At 44.7% G+C, this 20,300-nt stretch overlaps 1 protein-coding gene across 8 annotated transcripts in view; it reads right to left on the bottom strand.

Moving 5' to 3' along the window:
• The window catches only part of LOC105833132 (semaphorin-2A), a 325,878-nt gene that overhangs the window by 80,703 nt on the left and 224,875 nt on the right, over positions 1-20,300 (bottom strand). The window lies entirely within an intron of this gene.

The following is a 20,300-nucleotide window of genomic DNA, read 5'->3' as shown; positions in this document are numbered from 1 at the left end:
CGATTATGAAAAAGTGAACTTTATTCTCCGAGACTATTCGAAAATACAATGTAATTCGTTATCTTGCGAAACTGTCCGCATTAATAATCGCTATATGTATACTTGCGCGATTGTCAGAAAAGAGCTTTACAATTATACGGCATCTGGGTAATTTAGGTGCCGCGAAACTCGTTACACATCCAGTCGACTCAATGGTAGAGTAGTCAACCATAGTAGTCGTTGAATGCCAGGCGATCTGCGGCGACGTCTCAAGTGGTTCTCGGAACTGTTCTATAGAATACGTTTCTAGGGTAGTAGATGGCTTTGAAGGGTGTACTTTACAAAGTACAAATTATTCGAGCAAGACAAGAGAAATGTGGAATATTCTTCAAGTATCGAACTTCCGATCTTGTATTGCAAAATATGTGATATCATCGTATACCGCACAGACTGAAAAATATAAAGGAATTTCCCTTTATCGACTGCTCATTTGTCTACCGAAAGGGGATAGTTATCGATGAATACTATCAATATTTCGACTTACGATAAGGGATAAAGATTCGTAATCAATTAGCGAGGGCGGAGACAAGAAAATCGGAATTCTAATAATGCCGATATAGATCCCCCTAGAACGGGCAGAAAAAAAGAATACAAAGGCAAGGTTTCGATGGCAAGGGATGTCTTTGTTAACGCGAGTTCGGTTGACGTTTACAACGGCGTATCAGCGTTCCAAGGCGATGGACACCAGCGACGAAAGAATTCAATATGGCCTAGGCACCCTGAAGTCGCCTTCGCGCAGAGTGGAATTACATTTCCATTGTGTTTCAGGCATTCGCATTCGAATCACACGGACGACTCCGCTTTGCCGTGTCACGACCCTAACCCATACCCAAGGCATCCGGGGATCCCCTTTCGTGTGAGTGCGCTGATGCTCGCCCCTAGTCGTATAGCCAGCCGGCCGGCCCACGAGAGAGCGGTCAAGAGGTCCCGCGGAACGTAGACGCTCGCCATAAGTCATCCGCCTTCGATATTAGCGACCGGACACACCCCTGCACGACCCTTCGCCAGCACATATCCTTTCTGCTCCCCATAGTCCCCGTAGTCCAGTTTCCCGTATTGATATCGACTAACTTTATGCGCGTATAGAGTCGCACATACAGACTGCCATTGACGGCCGTGTACGGAGAACGCGAGAGATGGTCGGTACGGATCCGGGTATTAGTTGGTGTCGTCAGGGACCCCGGAGAGCCATTCATCTCGCATTTACGAGAGAGAATAGCGCAAGAGAGAACGTAACGAAACGAACGCTGACTTTTATGGATAGACCGGCGTTTACCGGATACAACGTATACATATAGCACGTACATGCGCACGATCGCCGCCGCTCCAGTACATACACCGCTACACGAGAATAGGAGAGTGTATATTTCTTTGTTTACTGTCGCGACGTTTTCGGCCTCATCGTTCCGAGCCAAGCCGGGAAAAGAAACGCCGCACCGGTCACCAGGGAACGATTCCTCTGCTCGCAACCAACGTTCCGCGGTAATATGTACGACTACACCGCCATCGACCGCTGCATTTACGCGTCCCGGTAGTAATATCGTGGCAAAGTTTGTTTTTATAAATGTTTAAGCCACCGCGGGGCTAATATAAATATGAGAAATATCGCGGACGAACCGAGCACGCGGAGTTGTTTATTTGCCAAATGATAAACTAATGAAAATTAATGAGTGCACGAGAAAGGAATTGCTTGCATTTATTCGCAGTACACGCGCGTGAATTGTCTTTTATTATATATGACTAAGTACGACAAAAGTGGCATTACGACGACCTATATTCTGGCTCCTGCAACAGAAATTGCTTATCCTCCTCGAGACAAAGGCGTACGCCCTGTATTCCCTGTATTCCCTATTACATTTTTCTTTCGATTTAAAAGCGAACGGTAATATTACACATTTATCCTTAGCTTCCTTAGAATTGCATCATCACGTCGGAAAAAGAACGCGCCGGGTGCTAAACGCTATAATTAAAAGAGTAATTACGAGAATTTGTGTTAACGACTTTTCCGGAGCATCCGGATGACGACGCTGTTCGTCTTCGATGCTTTACGACGCGATTAAAAACTTCTCATCCGATCGCTCTTTCGCTCCAATTATCGGCGCATCGCCCACGATTTTATAGTCGATTGGTTCAATAAAAAGAAATGACGTATACTCTTAAAAGAATTCCGTGAGACGAGCAAAGAGATTCTTAAATGTAGACGATCAGATAAATAGTTTACATGTTCGCCCGTAGAAGTTTGTCACCAAAGTACACGAAGAGTGTAACTTTAGGCAAGAATCGATAAGACCGGCATAGATCTCAGCCACGGGAATTATGCCGCTGCGCGCGCGAACAACGCATCAAAGCCGAATTCCGGGGGAAAACTGGAGTATGCACGACAGTCGCGCCTCGGGCTGCCGCAGGATGACGCGACTTCGCGTACCCAGCACGGTACCGTAATAAACTGATGGATTAGGACGAGGCCGATGGGTTGGTACGTCGACGTGACAGCACTCGAGCCCATTAATTCCACTTTACCTTAATTCCGAGACGTAACGTTCGATCCCCGTGCCCCGTCATGCAGCAATCACGGTATTCTCATAATACGACAGAGCTATCCGGTAATTATCCGGCAGTTGAGTAATCGACGAGGCGAGAGAGGTGACAGAGCTAAAACGGCGATCAATTGTGATAATCGTGAGATACGATCGTTTTAAAAAACAAACGCGTTCGTCAAGTAGGATTATAAACTTCGACCGGGCTGCCAAATATGCGTAAAGAGAGAGAGAGAGAGAGAGAAAGGGAGGGATGGAGGGAAAATTCGTGGTCGACGAGCCTCGCGGTCATACTAGACCGCATAGAATTGTCTGGCGCGACCTTTAAAGGTTAATTAGATTATTGGATCGCGATAATAGTACGGACATTAACATTTCATGCACCATTACTGGCGCGACTGAAACGCGATTCGGAAACCGGCGCGTCGCGTCGCACGAAACAATGCAGCGGGAGAATTAAAACGCGTGGCTCGGTAGCGCGCGGGGTAACGCAACGTTAATGAAACCTTTCGGAACGGGAAACAGCTACAGTCGACAATTCATGCGTTCTCCTGAAAGTCACTTTAATTCGCAATACTTCTACAAAAATTTACGTTAAACGATCCGGAAGGGCGCCGCTGCTCCTACACGTTTCGATATTAATGCATCTTCGTGCGTGTATTTCTTCTTCCGCTTCGACCGAGTGTCCGCTTTAATTATCGCGTCAGTTTGCCCGTATCCTCCGTATGCCGCGAAGCTCGTTCATCTCGCTCTCTGCAGCTTCCTCCCAACTTTGCGCGCTGAGACGAACAGATGAAAACGGATTGCCTTTCGTCCGACTGTATTTCTACTTACCAAAGTGATATTAATGGGCCGCAAACGACGACAGTCTGCGCGCCTTCTCCAATCGGCCGTTTCCACTGTGCCACGAAGCGAGATGAAAGTTATCGCGACGAGAGCTAACGGAAAGCGGACAGTGTTACATCGTTCGCGCATTTGAACGAGGAAGCGCGGGTCAACCGCACGTACATATGTGGAATGTTAGAGGAAACGCAATCTTTGCGCGCTCTAATGCTCTATGGATTCTGGAATGTAATAAAGTTTTCTCTGTCTACCTCTCGCGGTGTGCTCTCGCTTCGCCGTAACGGCGAAACGTACGCTCGCGGCTAAGTAGCTTAACGCCGTAACTGCGATTCAAATTAGCATGCGCCGCTGCCTCCGCCGGCGCGATGTCTTGAGCGTGGTAAGTGGGGCAAACTCTCCATGGACGTATTCTCGCGAAGTAACGCGAGATTTCCTCTCCCGCGCGCGTTGTTATTACGTTCGATAAATCCGACTTGCGCTTTCGTGCACCCAACGAAATATGCTGCGCCCGTTCAGGCTGCAGCTAATCGGCCAATCGACTATGTTACGCGCCCCGGCGTAATTTATATGCGTTACATTATTTATAGCAAGTATATACGTATACATGTGCTATTAATAATGTGAAAAGAAGGCAGGCGGCGGTATGAAGATTAATATATTAGTAAGAGTTAATGTCATCTTATTTTTCCAATGAACTTGAAAAAGGAAATAAAACATACATAGATATTATTTATCATAATTATTATGACATAATAAATCATATTAAAAAATTATATATATTAATATATTAATATATGACATATATATATATATATATATATATATATATATAAATAATATATTCTGATTAAGGTCATTAATTTTAATTTCATTAATTCTCCGACTGAATGGTTTAGCTTTTCTTCATAGATAAACACGCGCATACGAAATTTCTGTCGAAATCGGTATTCATTCTCCACTCGCTTCAGTCGGAACTATTGTAATCCCTGTCGACGGTCGCGATACAAAAGTCATCATCGATCCGTGGCCAGAGACAGCCCATGCATACGCGTCGGCCGGACAGACGGACGACGGGGGACACAAAAGTGGGACAATATTGGCAAATGAGACGGTACATTTGCCAGGCATTGTCGAGAGGCGTCGGGGGATGACCGGGAGCGAATGAACGGCTGGAATGCATCGTAATTGCGCGCATTGTTTGATGCGTGCCAGACGACTCGGAATCGACGCCAGCCTCGTGCCTTAACTTCGTTTCGAGCGCATCGGCCACGACGACGCACCGCCGTCACCGCGGGGAGGAAACGAGCGTCGATGATTTACCGGCTCTTTTCCCGTGACGCGCGTACGGCATCTTCCGCCGTTTCATCTTCCACGACGGATGAGTCACTCTCGTCGTAATGGACCGTGAATGATTATTAGTAAGAGGCGATCCCTCTTTTCGTCGTCCTCCTTTTCTCTCCTTTCCTCTCTCCTAGACTTCTTTTTTTTTTTTAATCTTATATAGCATCCCCTGTTCGCCACGCTATGCCGCCCGCGTAGCAGTGATTTCTAAAAAGTTTCGACAAAAACACGGGAATTAATCTCGCCGGAGTAAGATCTGCTTCAAGATCTGAGAAAAGCTCTCGATTATTGCGGCTACGACGGAAGGCTAAAGACACGGCCGAGGAAGTTTTCGCGGACGGAGATTTTGAATGTTGATTTAACGATGTTTGGCGAAAGTAAACGCTTCGATATTAATGAGAGATTTTTAGAGCACTACTCTCGATTCTGTTTGAAAGTAAAATCCGTATTACAAACAACTAAAATATTTTTCTTGAACGACTGTCCAAATCGTAAACTGAAAAACTGAAAAGTTACATTGAGTCACATTCGAGCGAAAAGAAATCTGAAAAGAAATCTAAATTCCTCGATATCCCGGAACCCGGATTCGGACCGTCTCTATAAAGTTTCATTACATTCAATGACAGTTTCTCTTTCGGCGTCTTTGGCTGACCCGCGCATTTCCAACTGAAACCATCTTACCACGAATCACTCCAACTATTCGCCGCAGTAAACGCCAACGATGGGGCAACGAAGATACCGTCTCTAGAAATGGAATTCCACGAGCTGCTCCGGGTCACTTGATTTATTCATACGGTTTATCAGCTTTACCGTCCGCATTTAATTCCTAGCGTTAATTGTATGAGAAATTTACATCGCTCGGTGCATTCCGTTTTATCACGGTCATCAATTTTTCTACATGTATACGAGCGAACGATCGGGAGTATTTGAATGATTCACATTGAAAACGCTGCAATCTGTTCCTTATCAAACCGCGTTGCTCGCAGCTGCAAAAGCTTATCTCGAATGCGAAAGAAGCGGGCATATGGCTCTCCGACGGGCAAAAGCGAAACTGCTCGGGTTCGGTGGCGTAACACGACGGGATACGACACGAAAGAAACAGTCGGACGGTCCATAAAGCAAACGAGCCATGGCCTTATCGATCCATCTGTATTCACGGCATTTCTGGCTTTATCTCGCGAGAATCGTCTTCCTCTTGTCGTACCTGTCTCCTTCTCTCATGCACCTTCGTCGTTATATGTACAGCTCGCTTTCGTTGAACGAACGACTTATACGCTGCTGCCTGTCCGTTGCGTTTCTTTCCTCTGGCTTCCTCGGGAGATCGCTCGCTCGCTCGCCCGTCACTCCATCGCATCAGCATCTCTGTTTTCCACTCTATCGCCCCGTCACATCTTCCGCACTCCCGACGCGGCGTCCCCATTCTTCCTCGTTGCGTGTCGCGGAGCTTCCTCTCTCGTCCCGCGTCTATTCACTCCCCCATTATCCCACACCCGCTCGCCCGCACGAGAAAAAGAATGGAGAGAAACGATCGTGGCTCGAGATAGAAAGTCTCGCCGCCCATCTCTCCACACGGCTAATCCTTCTTTTTTTCTCGGAAGTCATCGGTTGCACCGTGCAGTGAATCTCCCTCGGCGCACGGTGCTCGGGGAGAATGCGGCTGGATAAAGCTCGAGCTTCAACGAATGATCGGACAATCTTTCACTCGCTTACGTCCTCCCTTTTTTTCCCCCCCATCCGGCACGCTCGTTGGCACGCCCGCGGAAATACCCGCGGCGAGTGTCGGTATGACAAATATCGCGGCACGTTGGTGCATTTCTAATGTCGCACATTCATTCCCAGAGGTGTGACCGTAACCGGAAGATGGATGATCCGAAACGTGGAACAGTCGCTAGAATTTGTGTCTGTATTTATCGCCGGCTTCTCGGAGAAGACCATTGTGCACCTCGCGCGATATGGCAAAGTTTGGCGAGAGACTATACATGCTTATACGTCTGCTAACGCGTGACGCCACGCTCTCTCCCGGGGGACCTCCGGTCGAACGTAGAGATCACCGAGATCGTGAAAGGATCCGAAGTAGATATAGAATGGCGCTGCGATAACTCGCGGCGGAAACTATTGCGGCAATTTCATACTCCGAGAACTCTTTGTCGAGCCATCCACGATGCTTCCGAACGGCTGGCACTCCGGGGAATGTTCATCCCGGTAATTTCGGTGTCGTTCTTCCAGTCTCTCCTCCCCTCTCCCTACAGCGGTTTCGTAGAAGTAGAGCATTGTCCCACTTTCCGATGAAAGGTGCTCTCAGAGAGAGGCGCATCGAAAATCCCTTACACGTCGGAGAAATTTCGCGATCGGATCGTCGAGAACTTCGATCCGCTATAGATCTGTGGCCGACCGTGGGTCGACCTCTCGATGACGACCCTCGGGACCGGAAGGAGGGCCGTGAAAATTCACCGAGCGCGGAGAGAAACCGATTATCCCGTTCCTGGCTAATGCACAGATTTTCACAGATCTGACGTACGATGCGTTGATTCTCCGACCGTAAACCAGAGTTGAGAGCATTCATCAAGAAGAGAGACGGAACATCGACTTCTTTGTTGGCCACGGCGAACGCTTGTGAGCAAGAGAGGCAGAAGAAAAACAGACAGAGAGGGGGGGGGGGAAAGCGAGAGAAAGGAAGTTTCTTCTTGCTCATCGAGACCTCCCGTATGCGGTATCCCAAGCCGGTCAGACCGGTACTCCGACAACCGTTGTCCGGAGTACCTGCGGGCGATTCTTCGCTCGGTGCGTTCTTCTCCGAGCATCGGTCTATTCGTAAATTCACTCTCAAGACAGCTTTCTTCCGAACGTCGCGCATCGAAAACGCGTTTCGAATACAAAACCCATTGCATTCGAGGAATATTGAAATCAGTTTAATTCATCTTTTATTGAAAGCATGTAATTAACACTCCCGTGCGTGTATGCGATAATTTTCATATCGAGTGAAAATCAATATGGATATTTCATCATATAAACGACCGTAAATCGCCGAATTATTATTTTATACTTGCGTGAATATATCCAATTTCTTCATGTTATTTTACTTTATAGTTTCACGTTAAATTTATTTTATGGATTGGTTATCATCCAGTTTCCGATTTAATTTACGGTCCACACAAACCGCGCCACACGTGTTATGTGTACCGGTATAATATTGCACAATGTTATTTTGTTTTAATAAATCCTTTTCGTTCATGATACATCACGCATATCCGCAGCGGCGGCACGCGGAACGCAAAGGATAAATTATTGCCGCCGTAATGCCTCACGTATTACGATCTGAAATCGCGATTTTACGAGGCATGACCATGAAAGAGGCATTACTTTTTCATTCACTCTATGCTCGCTTTCCGTACCAGTACTTCATGCGCGCCCATTTCGCACGATTGCACTCACCCCGTACAAATCACTGTCCATTCCAAAAACGGATTTAAGCTGGATTGAGTTATTAATTTAAAGTCGGTCGCCAATTGCCGCCCATTTACGAAACGGGCAAAACGTCCCGCGAGCAAGTGGGATAACCTGTTTTGTCACTTTCCTCAATCGATATGCGTTGTCTCCTCGCTGGTCGAGCGCGGCGAACGAGTGGGTTTCAACGAGGCCGGTCAGGCTACATTTTGATGTCTTTATCCCGCCATTCCCCTAATAATATAGCGACATCGGAGTTGTAATCTACGATAGTAACAAAAGTCAAACTCAAAATGTTACACCCTAAATGGTTGATTATAGAATGAAATAGCGCCGAGGATGCTATTTCTTTTTTACATAAATATATTTATTTAAATAGTAAGTCTACCTGGCCCTATAAATTAACTTGAGTGAGCAGATCAGTTTACGTTAATTTAAATCCTTTAAATTTGAATTAATCTGCTTAAGAAGGCAACGCGATACATATGTAACGAAACAACTGGTCGCTGATGAATTAGTCCAAGATATCACGGGTTTCCTGCACGCGTGTCGATTAAAAATGTAAGTAATTACTTGTGCATATGAACACCCAACGACACGGGATTAATTAATGAAGTGCGCATAATAACAGATGTCGAGAAATTAATTTTTCCATGCGACAATCTACCGCGTATATGCATTAACAGCAACGGATATTCTCGTTATACTCGGAAATGTAACGTCTCGATGTAACTCTCGACCTCGATTACGTATAATTCGGTGGAAAGCGTTTGTAATTAGCTGAAGAATGCTTCGAATGGCGACAAGTAAAAATTATTACAAGTGTAACGGAGCGGATGACCTACTTACGTGGTATTTAAATATAAAATACGTTACATATTTAGCTGACGGACATAGAGTACCGCGTTTAAAATATCGATTGGCATAGTCCTCGTTCAGCAACGTCAGTTCCACTGGCGTTCCATATTACACTTTCTAAGAAAAATCCGCGTTATTCGAGGCGGATAAGAGTGCAGCGTTAGAGGAGAGATTTCGCAAAATAATCCCGCTAGATTCGAACTCTGACGGTATAATGTAGCAGTTTCGCCGTATTCGCTGCCATCGAATGAAAGGAGAGGGAAAAAAAAAGAGATTGAGTACGTATCCCCCGCGATGCGCACGAATTGCATCGGTATCCGCGTGAATGGAAATTCACGAATCTCACCGCGAACTGCCAGAATCCGCGAAAATTGCGATTCACTTCGGCGCGTAATAATATCGCGGTCGTATCAGCTCTCCTCCACGCTCTTTCACATGGACGTCTTTCACTAGGTCAATCGCCTGAAAGAGCTCCATTTCCTAGAGTGCACGCGTCTACCGTATTAGCTGCGCTTCGCTCGCACACCGCGTCTGCACCCGAATCGGCCAGCTGTTCCCTCGAACTTTTCCGTCTGATAAATAAAACAGCTGCGTCGGGCTGGCTCATCCATCCTGGTTACCGCGAGACAGCCGTCGTTAGATTTGTAAACGCGCGTAACGAAGAGGAGGCAATTACGGCAAATCCGATGAGGATTTCTTTCGGTGCATAATACAGACTGTCAATTGACACTGATTATTTCGTCTTTTTCTCTCATATCGCGTCGATGGTTAAAGTCCACAGGGCGGATCGGAGAAGGTGAAGATAGACGATACCGTGAGTTACCTGAATCTATTATTCAAGAACGTCGTCGGTTCGTCGCCGGATCGGACTGCTTTTCAGGTTGCGCAGCTGGTTCTAGCTGGTTGTTCGTGGATAAGCGGATAACTCGCTCGCCGGAGTTCGCACGTTTATACCTTGAAAGTGGCAGAAACGTACGAGAAACGTTGCTAGTGAACTCTCTCTCTCCCTCTCTCTCTCTCTCTCTGTCTTTCTCCCTCCTCCCGCTTTGTAACGACTACAACGAGGACGACATCGTCCTCCTTGGTCGGTGCTCTCGATCGATGGTCAGGATGGAGAAAACGTGGTGAATATCAGTTCGGCCGCGTGGTACTGTGCGTCCGAATGCGCGTTGAAAATTCATGGCTCCCGGCGGTAAGCCCGTCGAAGAACAGAATCGATAGACGCGAACGAGTTGGCGACAATTTTTCCGATCCGGCGCCGATCGATGTCGAAATCAATTTTAACGATAACGCTCCCCCCGAGTACCGCTCTGGACACAACTCCGCCACGGTCCTTTATCTACCGCGAGATTTTATAGCGACAAACTGTCGATATGTCTCGCGTTAACCGTACGGTCATTCGTTGTTAGCAAAATATATGTCTTACATTGTCCTCTCTTTATGTAACTTGATTCAATAAATCTCATCAATATTTTGGTACCATTGTTTCGCGATCATCTGAGAAATAAAAGGGGTACAAAGAATAAACCAAAAAAAAAATATATAATCGCTATCAAATATCGAATATTTTACTTTTAGGATTCATATTACATTAATTATGTTAATTATTGCAATATATTATAGTGTAATAATATAATTACACTAATATTGTATATTATATTATGTTATTAACAATGAGATATAAATATACGATATTGCGCGCACATTGTAACGCATTCATTGGCGTTCAACTGGCGTTCGTCGCGGCATCGGGCTTAGATTAAACCTCGCGAAACGCTGCATGCATAATCGAGCAAGATTTGCACGGATTGATATCCGTTCGGAGATCGTAACTACGGCACTACGGAAAGGCTGCCGGTGCTAATGACCCCATTGATCTCCACACCTAACAGCAACGCATTATTGAACGCATGGTGCAAAACTATGACGGCGGCAATGCTAAAGAGAGGAAGGGAGGTTTCGCCGACGCGAACAGCGAGGCAGACAGTTTCGCGGCGTAAAAACGCAATTGTGAATTAGGTGGCGAAATGTGGGCGCGGTGCACGTAGGTACTTCTCGCCCGACGCAGTCAACGAGGCCTCGAGGTTCACCACCTTGACTGCCGCCGTTCCACTTCTCGTCGACGCGGCGCGCGCTCGCGACCGATTGTCATCGAATCAGCCGGCGCGGTGGGAGGATTTAATTAAGATGTTAATTGGAAAATGGCGAGGCTTAATCGCGGCCACATTTCCTTCCCCGTGAAAAGCTGCGACGATAACAATCAGGTTCCCGCCGACGATGGTCCCTGACCTATAGCTCGCTCGTTTGCTCGCCCGGACCGTCCGTAGGTCGAGTTGCCGCGATTACGATTTTTAGAGAGGGAAAGACGGAAAAGAGAGAAGAATTGCGTCCTCTCTGCGCGCGACGGGTGGTGTTTTCTACTGTTCTTCGTCCAGATCTTCGCGGTCGGACTAAACTGTCTTTTAATATGATGTTCTAGTCTGGAACGCGAAAGTTTTTTTTTTTTTTTTTTTTAAAGAAAGTTGCTGCACATATTTTTCTACGCTTTTACACATCTATTTTTATTTACTTTGATATTTATTTTAGTTTTATATTACATAAATTAAGGATATATCTGTTTATCGTTTGAATTTAAGAAAAATATTACAAATTATTAAAATGCGCGACTTTAAAGTAAAAGTAATTTTTAATAAAAAGTTGAATTTAACAAAATAAGAGTAAACATCTAGCCACACGTAAAAAAATTTGGAGATATATTGCTAAATATGTAAAAGTAAATGTATAAAAATGTGAAATAATGTATGCAACAGTTTTCTTTTTAAATTCACCAAAAGAGGCTACTTTTTCGCGCTCTAGACTAGAATATCCCCTTAATCCTCCCGACCTATTCATGCTCGTCGCTCTTCGCAAAGCCATAACCCTCGGCGCGCCCTTATCTGTCGCCGTCCCTCATTTCCGCCGCTTACCGTGCTACTGCTGTTTTCCCGTACCTTCTTTTTCGCATCGATGCTCGTCACATCCCGCGCTTGAAGATTTTTTTCATCTCATTCACCGCCGTCGCCGTGTATGATCTCGTAACGATATGCCTAATATATGTTTGGGTGCACAATTCGTCGGACACTTCGACCTTATCGCTCTCTTTTCGCAAACGTGCACGTTTTTGAAAAACGGGAGGACGAAAATTTTCACCTACCACGTGTCGCGCATGGCGGAAAAAGTAATTTCCGATTTCGAGTGTCACGTCTTTCCGCAACATACGTCGCACAAATATTACATCTGACAATACTTGCCGAAAATACTAAACGATAAAAAGAAAGGCAGGTGTAATGTAGAAAAACAAAAAAAAAAAAGAAACTTAGCAAGTGTCCTCAATGCATTAAATCTCTCGTGATAAAAAGGAAAGTCTACAGAACAAGACGTTCTATGTGAGCACGACACAATATAAAGGAGGCACATTCAACTCGTGTAACGAGATAAAAACTTCGAGGGGAAACTTCGTATGCCTCCTCCGCATGCTGAGGGCTATCGCAGGACACGTGACAACATTTTTTTCCCCCGCTATCGCGATTAGCCAGGGCCGATTCGGAGCGTATTCTATTTTGCCGTGAGACTACGTCCGGAGACTACTGCAAGGGCGGGAGATCACCCTTTCTTATCACCGATTGACATGGACAAAAAGCCCGCGCCGCCGATATACTCTCCTGCGGGGCTGTGCGGACATCGTAACGTCCGATAGCGTCGCGCAGTGATTGATACACGTGTGTTGAACACGTGGCGTGATTGATGCTACCAATCGACGTCAATATGCTGCGGAGTTATCTCTCTTTGGTATCTCGCGCGGAGGCGCTTACTTAGCTTTAAGCGATGCATCGTAATATTGCAATATCAGTTACGTGTCGGACGTGAAGAAGATTGTAGTTTCATACAAAAATCGATGTTTACATACACATGACAGGAATTGCAGAAACATGAAACTTGCGCATATAGCTTTCTAAAATTATTAATATTTGTACTCAAAAATACATTACGTACACACATCGCGTGTTATTGTTTTATGTTGAAATTAAGAATCCATAGGAAATTTACATTAATTGTGTGTTTTTAAAAACAGCGCTGCACTTGTTATGCAAAGTAATGTGTAACAATAACACATATTGAACTAAAACGTGCGCAACAGAATTTAATTGAATATTCTAGTATCTCATAAGAACGTATGGAAATGTAACGGAAATGTTTTGTAAAAGCAATTAAACTGGCTGCCACAAAGACACAAAACATCCACGAGTCAAATACTATCTGTGAGTAAAATGTTATGCAGCAAAACCAGCTGCGCGTTATATATTTTATGTTCCGGAATATCGCGGATTATACGCAACATAGAAAATGTCCTTTTTGTATAGTATATTTTGAAATATGCAGATATAATGTAAAATATGCGAGTAATATTTGCCATCAATTTTATGCAAATTCACGTATGTATGTATTATCATCGCGCACACGTAATGTTCCATTAAAATATTTTCATAATACTGAAAAATGTTCTAACAATCAAATATGGACTTATAATTGACATTCGATTGATCGCAATATTTCTCATTCGTTTTATTTCTTTATTTCCATTTATACCTCAAGTATTAAAATTTATTATTTAAACATTACATCGCACACCAAAAATTTCGCTACGAAAAAACGCACACGCTCCGCGGAATTTACTGGGGCATTTAAACATTTGAAAATATGATAATCATAATCCTTTGCAGACAAGCAGGATGTAGATTTTCTCACGGCAAGAGTGGACCAGACTGTAGGAGTAGAGCGCCGTTAATCTATCGCCATAAGATCAAGCGATATGCCGTTCGCCGGTGCAACAAGCCTCGGAGTGACCCAGGCGATGCGCCCGCGTCCTGGCACACCTAATTGCCAATTATAATCCCTGTTAATTAGAACAATCCCGAAATGGAAGTGCACGCCTATTAACGAGAGCCCGCGCGCGCGGTGCCGTTGGTCTTGGCCGTTTACGCGGATGGTTGCGTAATAATTCGGGCTCTCCTGCGACCGGATTATGGCGGCACGGCTATTTTCGCGATAAAGCTCGTTTCGTTTGTAATTGCTTCGACGCGCGGAAAACAGCTGCGCTTCCAAACTCGTTCCGCCGATCACTTTTTCGCTCGAGCCTCCCACGAGTGAAGTATCGTCTTGATGAACGTGTTTTATTACAGAAATATAGTACGGCAATACGATAGGCAATCCCTGCGCTCGCTCGTTTGAAGTCGCGTTGATAATATTTTTTTACCTCATTGTATCGTCGAAATGATAAATAACTACAAATAACAAATTGTAGGCGGAATCGTTCGTTTCGAAATAGTTGAATTTTCCAAATTGAATTATCCGACAATGATGTTAAGAACTAGTACATGTTTGGCGCGCATTTGGCGTTTCTATTATATAGGTAGTTATCACTTCCTCTCAATCTATATTATCCAAGTGGTCCGCTCGATGGTCTACTTCCGCTTGAGCTCGACCGTCAATCGATTTCGTCTTCCAATAAAGCGAATTAATCGCAAACGTTAATCACCCTGTCCGTTTGTCGGGAGGACGACCGAGCGATCAAAGAAACAGCAGTTTGAAAAAGAGCGGTCCTCCGCATTCTGCTGCCTCCTACCGCTTAAATCCTCTTAATATCGTTCTAAATTCCGCTCAACAGTTCCGAACTGGAGAGCCAATATAATATCCCTTTGATTCGCGTCCCTGCGCGTCGGGGAGCGAAAGGATCTTTGCGCAATTTTTCACGAACGATTGGCCATGTGGATTTTTTATTACTCGATCCTCCTCCCCGTGCAAATCTTATCAAACAATCTACACAGAGACACGGGGACGTACTTTATGCCCTTGAGACCTATTTATTTTCTTAGAACTTGGACGTGGATGCACTTCGAGCGTTCTTCTATCGATAAATGTCGTGATTTTCTCTCATATATATATATATTTCAGACGGACGAACATGCTTCTTACGCCCGATGGAAAAAGCGTGTGAAGCAAGATGCATGTGGCTGCACCCGATTTCTCTCTTGGAGTTCCACCACGACGAAGTCAGGAAAGAGGGAAGGATCGATACGTATACAAAGCGGCCACGACGTGAAGCGGTTGGCGGTGCCCGACTGGCCGCGCAAAGGAAAACGGAAACACGCCGCAAACGCCGAATCTTGCAACAAGCCGATCGCGGATTTTTTCTTCCACCTTTCGTGGTTCGTCGTTTCGTTCCGTTCTCGCAGACGAGGAGGTTTTCTACTCCGTTAAATATAGACGTCGCGCCCAAGCCGCCGCTTTTTTTCCCGTATAGCAAAAGAAGCTTTAGGGAGAAAAGGCAGACGAGACGATGTTGCGTTTTCAATAAACCTATCTGTAAATAAATCTCACGATGGAGACGGTAGAGCGTCTCCTTGGATGTTGAAGATGGATATTTTTTTCGATAACGATTCGTTTCTGGCATCGAGGTAAAAGATTTGTTAAAATCAAACGCTCAATCACGAATTCAATCACGAAGGAAAAGCTGACAATGAGGCGATAACAGACACTTCATAATCATAATAATATATTTTAATTTGATAAATTAACTCGTGAACTAGATACGCGAAAACAGTGTCAATCTATTGTCGATAGCACGTCATCACGCGTTTAATTCAATTATCGTTCAGCGAGAAGGAGTCGCTTTTAGATACGATATAAAAACGTCAATTAAGATCATTAATTTTGGATGAGAGAAATAAAGCGCGTTTTCGCGTTCTGCTGTTCCGAGCACAATTTTAGCGCGAAAAAGAGATACCCGTCCGGAATATTCTTTCTGAAGTAACGTCAAAGCGAGTTCGTCAATAGCTGACGCATTGTCACATCCGTTATTCCGTACCAGGGCAAAAGAAGCCATTTTATCGGACAGAGATAGAGAGAGCGCACCGCAATGGAAAGGTACGCGTCGATTGCTCTATCTATGTTTATCGGCACTCGGCAGTGGGTCGTGAAGTGGACAAGCGTCGCACGAATGGAACGCTATCAATTCGGGTATCAAGCGACGCGCGCGTGATAGTGGACGGTAGAGCAAATATTTAATTTCAACGGTATGCCGTGCCGTGCCACGCCGTGTCCTGCCCTGCCCTGCCCTGCCACATCATCGACAGATCATCGTTACGTCTCATCGCGCGGGTTCCCGCAGGTTCGCTCTCATTTGGATCCATGCATGGAATATGCGTAAACGCTCGTGATGGTGCGTCGGCATTGTCTTCGTCTCGCAGTGGCCGTGATTACGATAATCGAAACTTAAAATACCCGGCTGCATCCTTCTGTATTTTCCCGCTTCGCTTTGTTAGCCTGGGCAACGAAACGTACAGGTAGATGACCCGTGACATGTCGCACTTTAAATTATTCACTCCGCTATCGAGTCGTAATCTTAGTCACGGAACTAAGCGTTACCAAGTGATTCCGATCAATTCGAATGCATATTAACTATATATTAAATTCGTCCTAGGATCATAAATTAATTTCGTCGTAAATTTATAAAGTTCTTGATGAAATAGATGTGGGGTAATAATACGAGAATTCGAGAAAAGCTAATAAAATAATAAAATTATTTCGGCAATTTGATATGAAGCTTCGGAAAACGATCCGATCGCATGCCAAAAATTCTTTTTTGACGTTATTACGACGAATTATCAGGATTTGATCGGCGAGACTTTTCGCGAGCGATAACTAATAGGTTGTTGCCCGCACCGCGCGCCGCCAAACGGAATCGGAATTAATGATTTAATAATGCCGCCCGATGTAATTATTTATATGAATGCACTTTGATGGAGTGCTTGTCAACCGAGGCTGAATAATTCGCGATTGAAATGTGGTCGTGCCGCATGGTCGCATAAATTGTCGCGGAATCAACAATATATTCATCGCACTCGGTACAGCCGTACTGTTTGCACAATAACGTCAATATGCACACGATAGAGAGAGTGAGAGAAAGAGAGAGAGAGAGAGAACGGCGTGCTTGCACGATAAAAAAAAATCTATAAGTGGACACGTTAAAATTTTACACATGAATGCCCGCCGGATACGTATTACACGGTCGTTAAATATTTAAGCGGACGTTTTTCATCGTCGCTCACTTCAACATTTTGTATCACATTCTCATCAAATTTGCGCAGCCTCCACACGGTCCTGCTCCCGATTATGTAAAAAAGGTGTTTGGTTACCCGCATTCCGGAAACCATTCATTGTCAAATTACTTTAATTACATCGAGCATTTTAAGCAATTACGCGATTTTCACGCTCTCCCCCGGCGGAGAGTTTTTTAACAAATTTGCGAGCATTAGCCCGCCATTGAACACCGGAGACAGCGGAGTCTCTCCCGCTATTATTAATAGAATTAATGGCCGCAACGCTGCCTGGGCGTATACAAGCAGACACAGACTAATCTACTGTCGGATGCGAGGTGTGCTAATCTAGTACGGGCGGGCTCTCCGAGCACGGCGATAAGGCGCAGGACGAATAGCCCACGGATATTCTATTACTGAACACGGATCAATCGCATCCTACGCTCTCAGCCAGCTTCCGGCGAAAACCCGCTATCGGGATAATTATTGACTAACCTCATTATTCGCGAAGAGAGAGAGAGAGAGAGAGAGAGAGAGAGAGAGACGTGAGTTCCTTCACGGCACCTCACATTCCTCCCTTGCACAGGGGGCGAAATATCGCTTGACAAAAGACCGGCCAGGCATCGCAGCGCGCCGGATCGACGAAGCGAGCCCGTAGTTCCGCAGTAACCTGGATTTGCGAAAAGATTGCACAGCCCAGTGGCCTGGAAAGAACAAACGGCGTCTGCTGAACCATGCTTCATCCAGTTTTCTCCCCTCTCCCTGGCTGCGCATCACCATCCACTATAGAATCGCACATCGATGCGCTGACTCCCCGTTCTGACTTGCCTTCAGACACTCTGATTTTCGCCTCACCTGCACCCTTCCGGATCGCAGAACCGTGTCCCCTCCTTCGAAGACTTTAACGCGAAACTGATTCACTTCCCTTTGGCCGTGAACTCCTGGGGAGGGTAGTAAGGCGACTATGATTGAAATATCGCTCCGGGCCAAAGAATCTCGTTTTGTCATGCGTAAATTTCGATTTCGCTTTTCTCCCGTTACACAATATACAATTATTGTCAGGAATTTTCTCTAGCTGCTACATGTTGTAACTTATCGTTAATTACACAGAGGTCTATGAAACGTTGTGAAAAAAAGAAACAAATAGAAACCGGACGTTCCGTAAATCACGTCGCGAGAATTCCCGCGAATTTACAGATACGATCGCTCTTCGCGTTGATCGCCCATTCATACACGTTTTCATACACGTGTTACGTATTTCTTTCGCGCGCGATAAGATAAAAATCCGCTTAACAAATCCCGCTTACATATATACAAGTAGATTTTATGGACAATCCGGGACTCCGTCAAATTATGACACCATCGGTAATCAGGTGGAAAATAGAAAGGATAATATTACATAAATTTAACGCATCACTTCAGCCGTCCGTGCAATTTCAATTTATTCATCGAATGCGGCTGATATTAAACATTATATCTCACCGATGCATAATTCACGGATGACTATGCAATGCTAATGACACGCCCCGAAATTCGAGAGCGCGATTCCGGTCAGGCGCACGAAAAATACGAGGACGGCGTTGAAGAGGGCACGTCGCTTTTTCCTCTCCGGAACATAACTCTGAGGTGAAACGAAGTCATCGGTGCTCCTCCTTTTGCTACGTGGAACACGGGGACATGGAAAGGAGAGTCTACGTCGGTATACACGATCGGAGTAGAGCCGCCACGGGTATCCAGTAATCGCGGCGAGGCGAACGAACATTCCCCCGAGAGTCCTTCGTCAGGACTTTCCTCTTTCGTGGCGAACTCAAGTCTCCGCTCGATTTCCAGATCGCATTTCAGGGAGATTCGAACGGGCTAAGCGTAATCGATCGCCATGCGAACCGATGGTCCGTTCAGTTTGAGAACCAAAAGAGAGAGAGAAAAAGAGAGAGAGAGAGAGAGAGAGAGAGAGAGAGAGAGAGAGAGAGAGAGAGAGAGAGAAGACGGATCAGCTTCCCTAGAAAGAATTAAAAACCGTTGTGCTACAGTGATCATTATAAAGAGACCGTGTCAGACGTGTAATTAATTGGGACATCGTTTTCTGAAACGTGTACCACGTCTCGGAATACTCCGCTCAGTTCATTTAAAATTTATATTATCAACCACGTGAAGTTATTATTAAAAAGACGCATAGCATTTCCGCCTCGTTTAGCTTACACGAAAAATTCCAGCTACTTGCTAAACTAATTAATTAATGCGAGGAACGCTATTTAACGTCATGTAAATAATGCATCGGTTTGTTGAGGATGTCTTATTATTATGCTGCTTGACACATTGAGTAAATATTCGATGGCATATATATGATTATATATTACTCAAGTCATGCTCCCGAGACATGCCTGCAATGTCCATTTACATATATCGATCACACGAAAGAGTGTATTCGATAATAAACGTGCTACAACGTACTAGATTCATTATTTTTGCTTGAAAATTTAGTCGCTCTTTCATAACGTACACTCAGATAAAAATTTTAAAATGGAATACCATCGGCAAATAAAATATTATGAATAAACAAAAATAATATTTACAGAAAGCCATTATAAAACAAAGCTGATATCGTGGCCCGATTAATTTTAATTCAAACTTGTTGGCCCAGTTTGATATCCAAGTTGTTCATCTCTGTTCTACATCAATTTTCGATGACGTTGATAAATAGTGTAAAAATTTATGAAAGTTCTTTTTATAAAATGTGGAGGAGGACATAAAATACACATAATATTACATACGATGTATTATGCTGGTTACAACTGAGTCAACCGTGGACACGAACACGATCTACTGATACCCGTTTGTATCTCATGAATGGAAATACAATAGATTAATTTTCATTTGGCGTTTTTATACATTTTTATTTCAAATCACAAACACAGAAACCGTAGCACGCGAACTGTCTTCCGGTTGATCCTATCGCGAATAGTATTACAACGTACCAGGTCACGAGTCATTTCCTTATTATATAATTCACGTAATTTATAAAGAATAAGGTCGGAGAGAAAGAGAAAAAGAGAGGAAAGCAGAAATGGAAATACATGCCGATTCAATGCCACAATTTTGAAAA

Source organism: Monomorium pharaonis, chromosome 1 (assembly GCF_013373865.1).
Source record: "Monomorium pharaonis isolate MP-MQ-018 chromosome 1, ASM1337386v2, whole genome shotgun sequence".
Taxonomy (NCBI): domain Eukaryota; kingdom Metazoa; phylum Arthropoda; class Insecta; order Hymenoptera; family Formicidae; genus Monomorium; species Monomorium pharaonis.
This window is presented reverse-complemented; position numbering and strand designations above follow the sequence as displayed.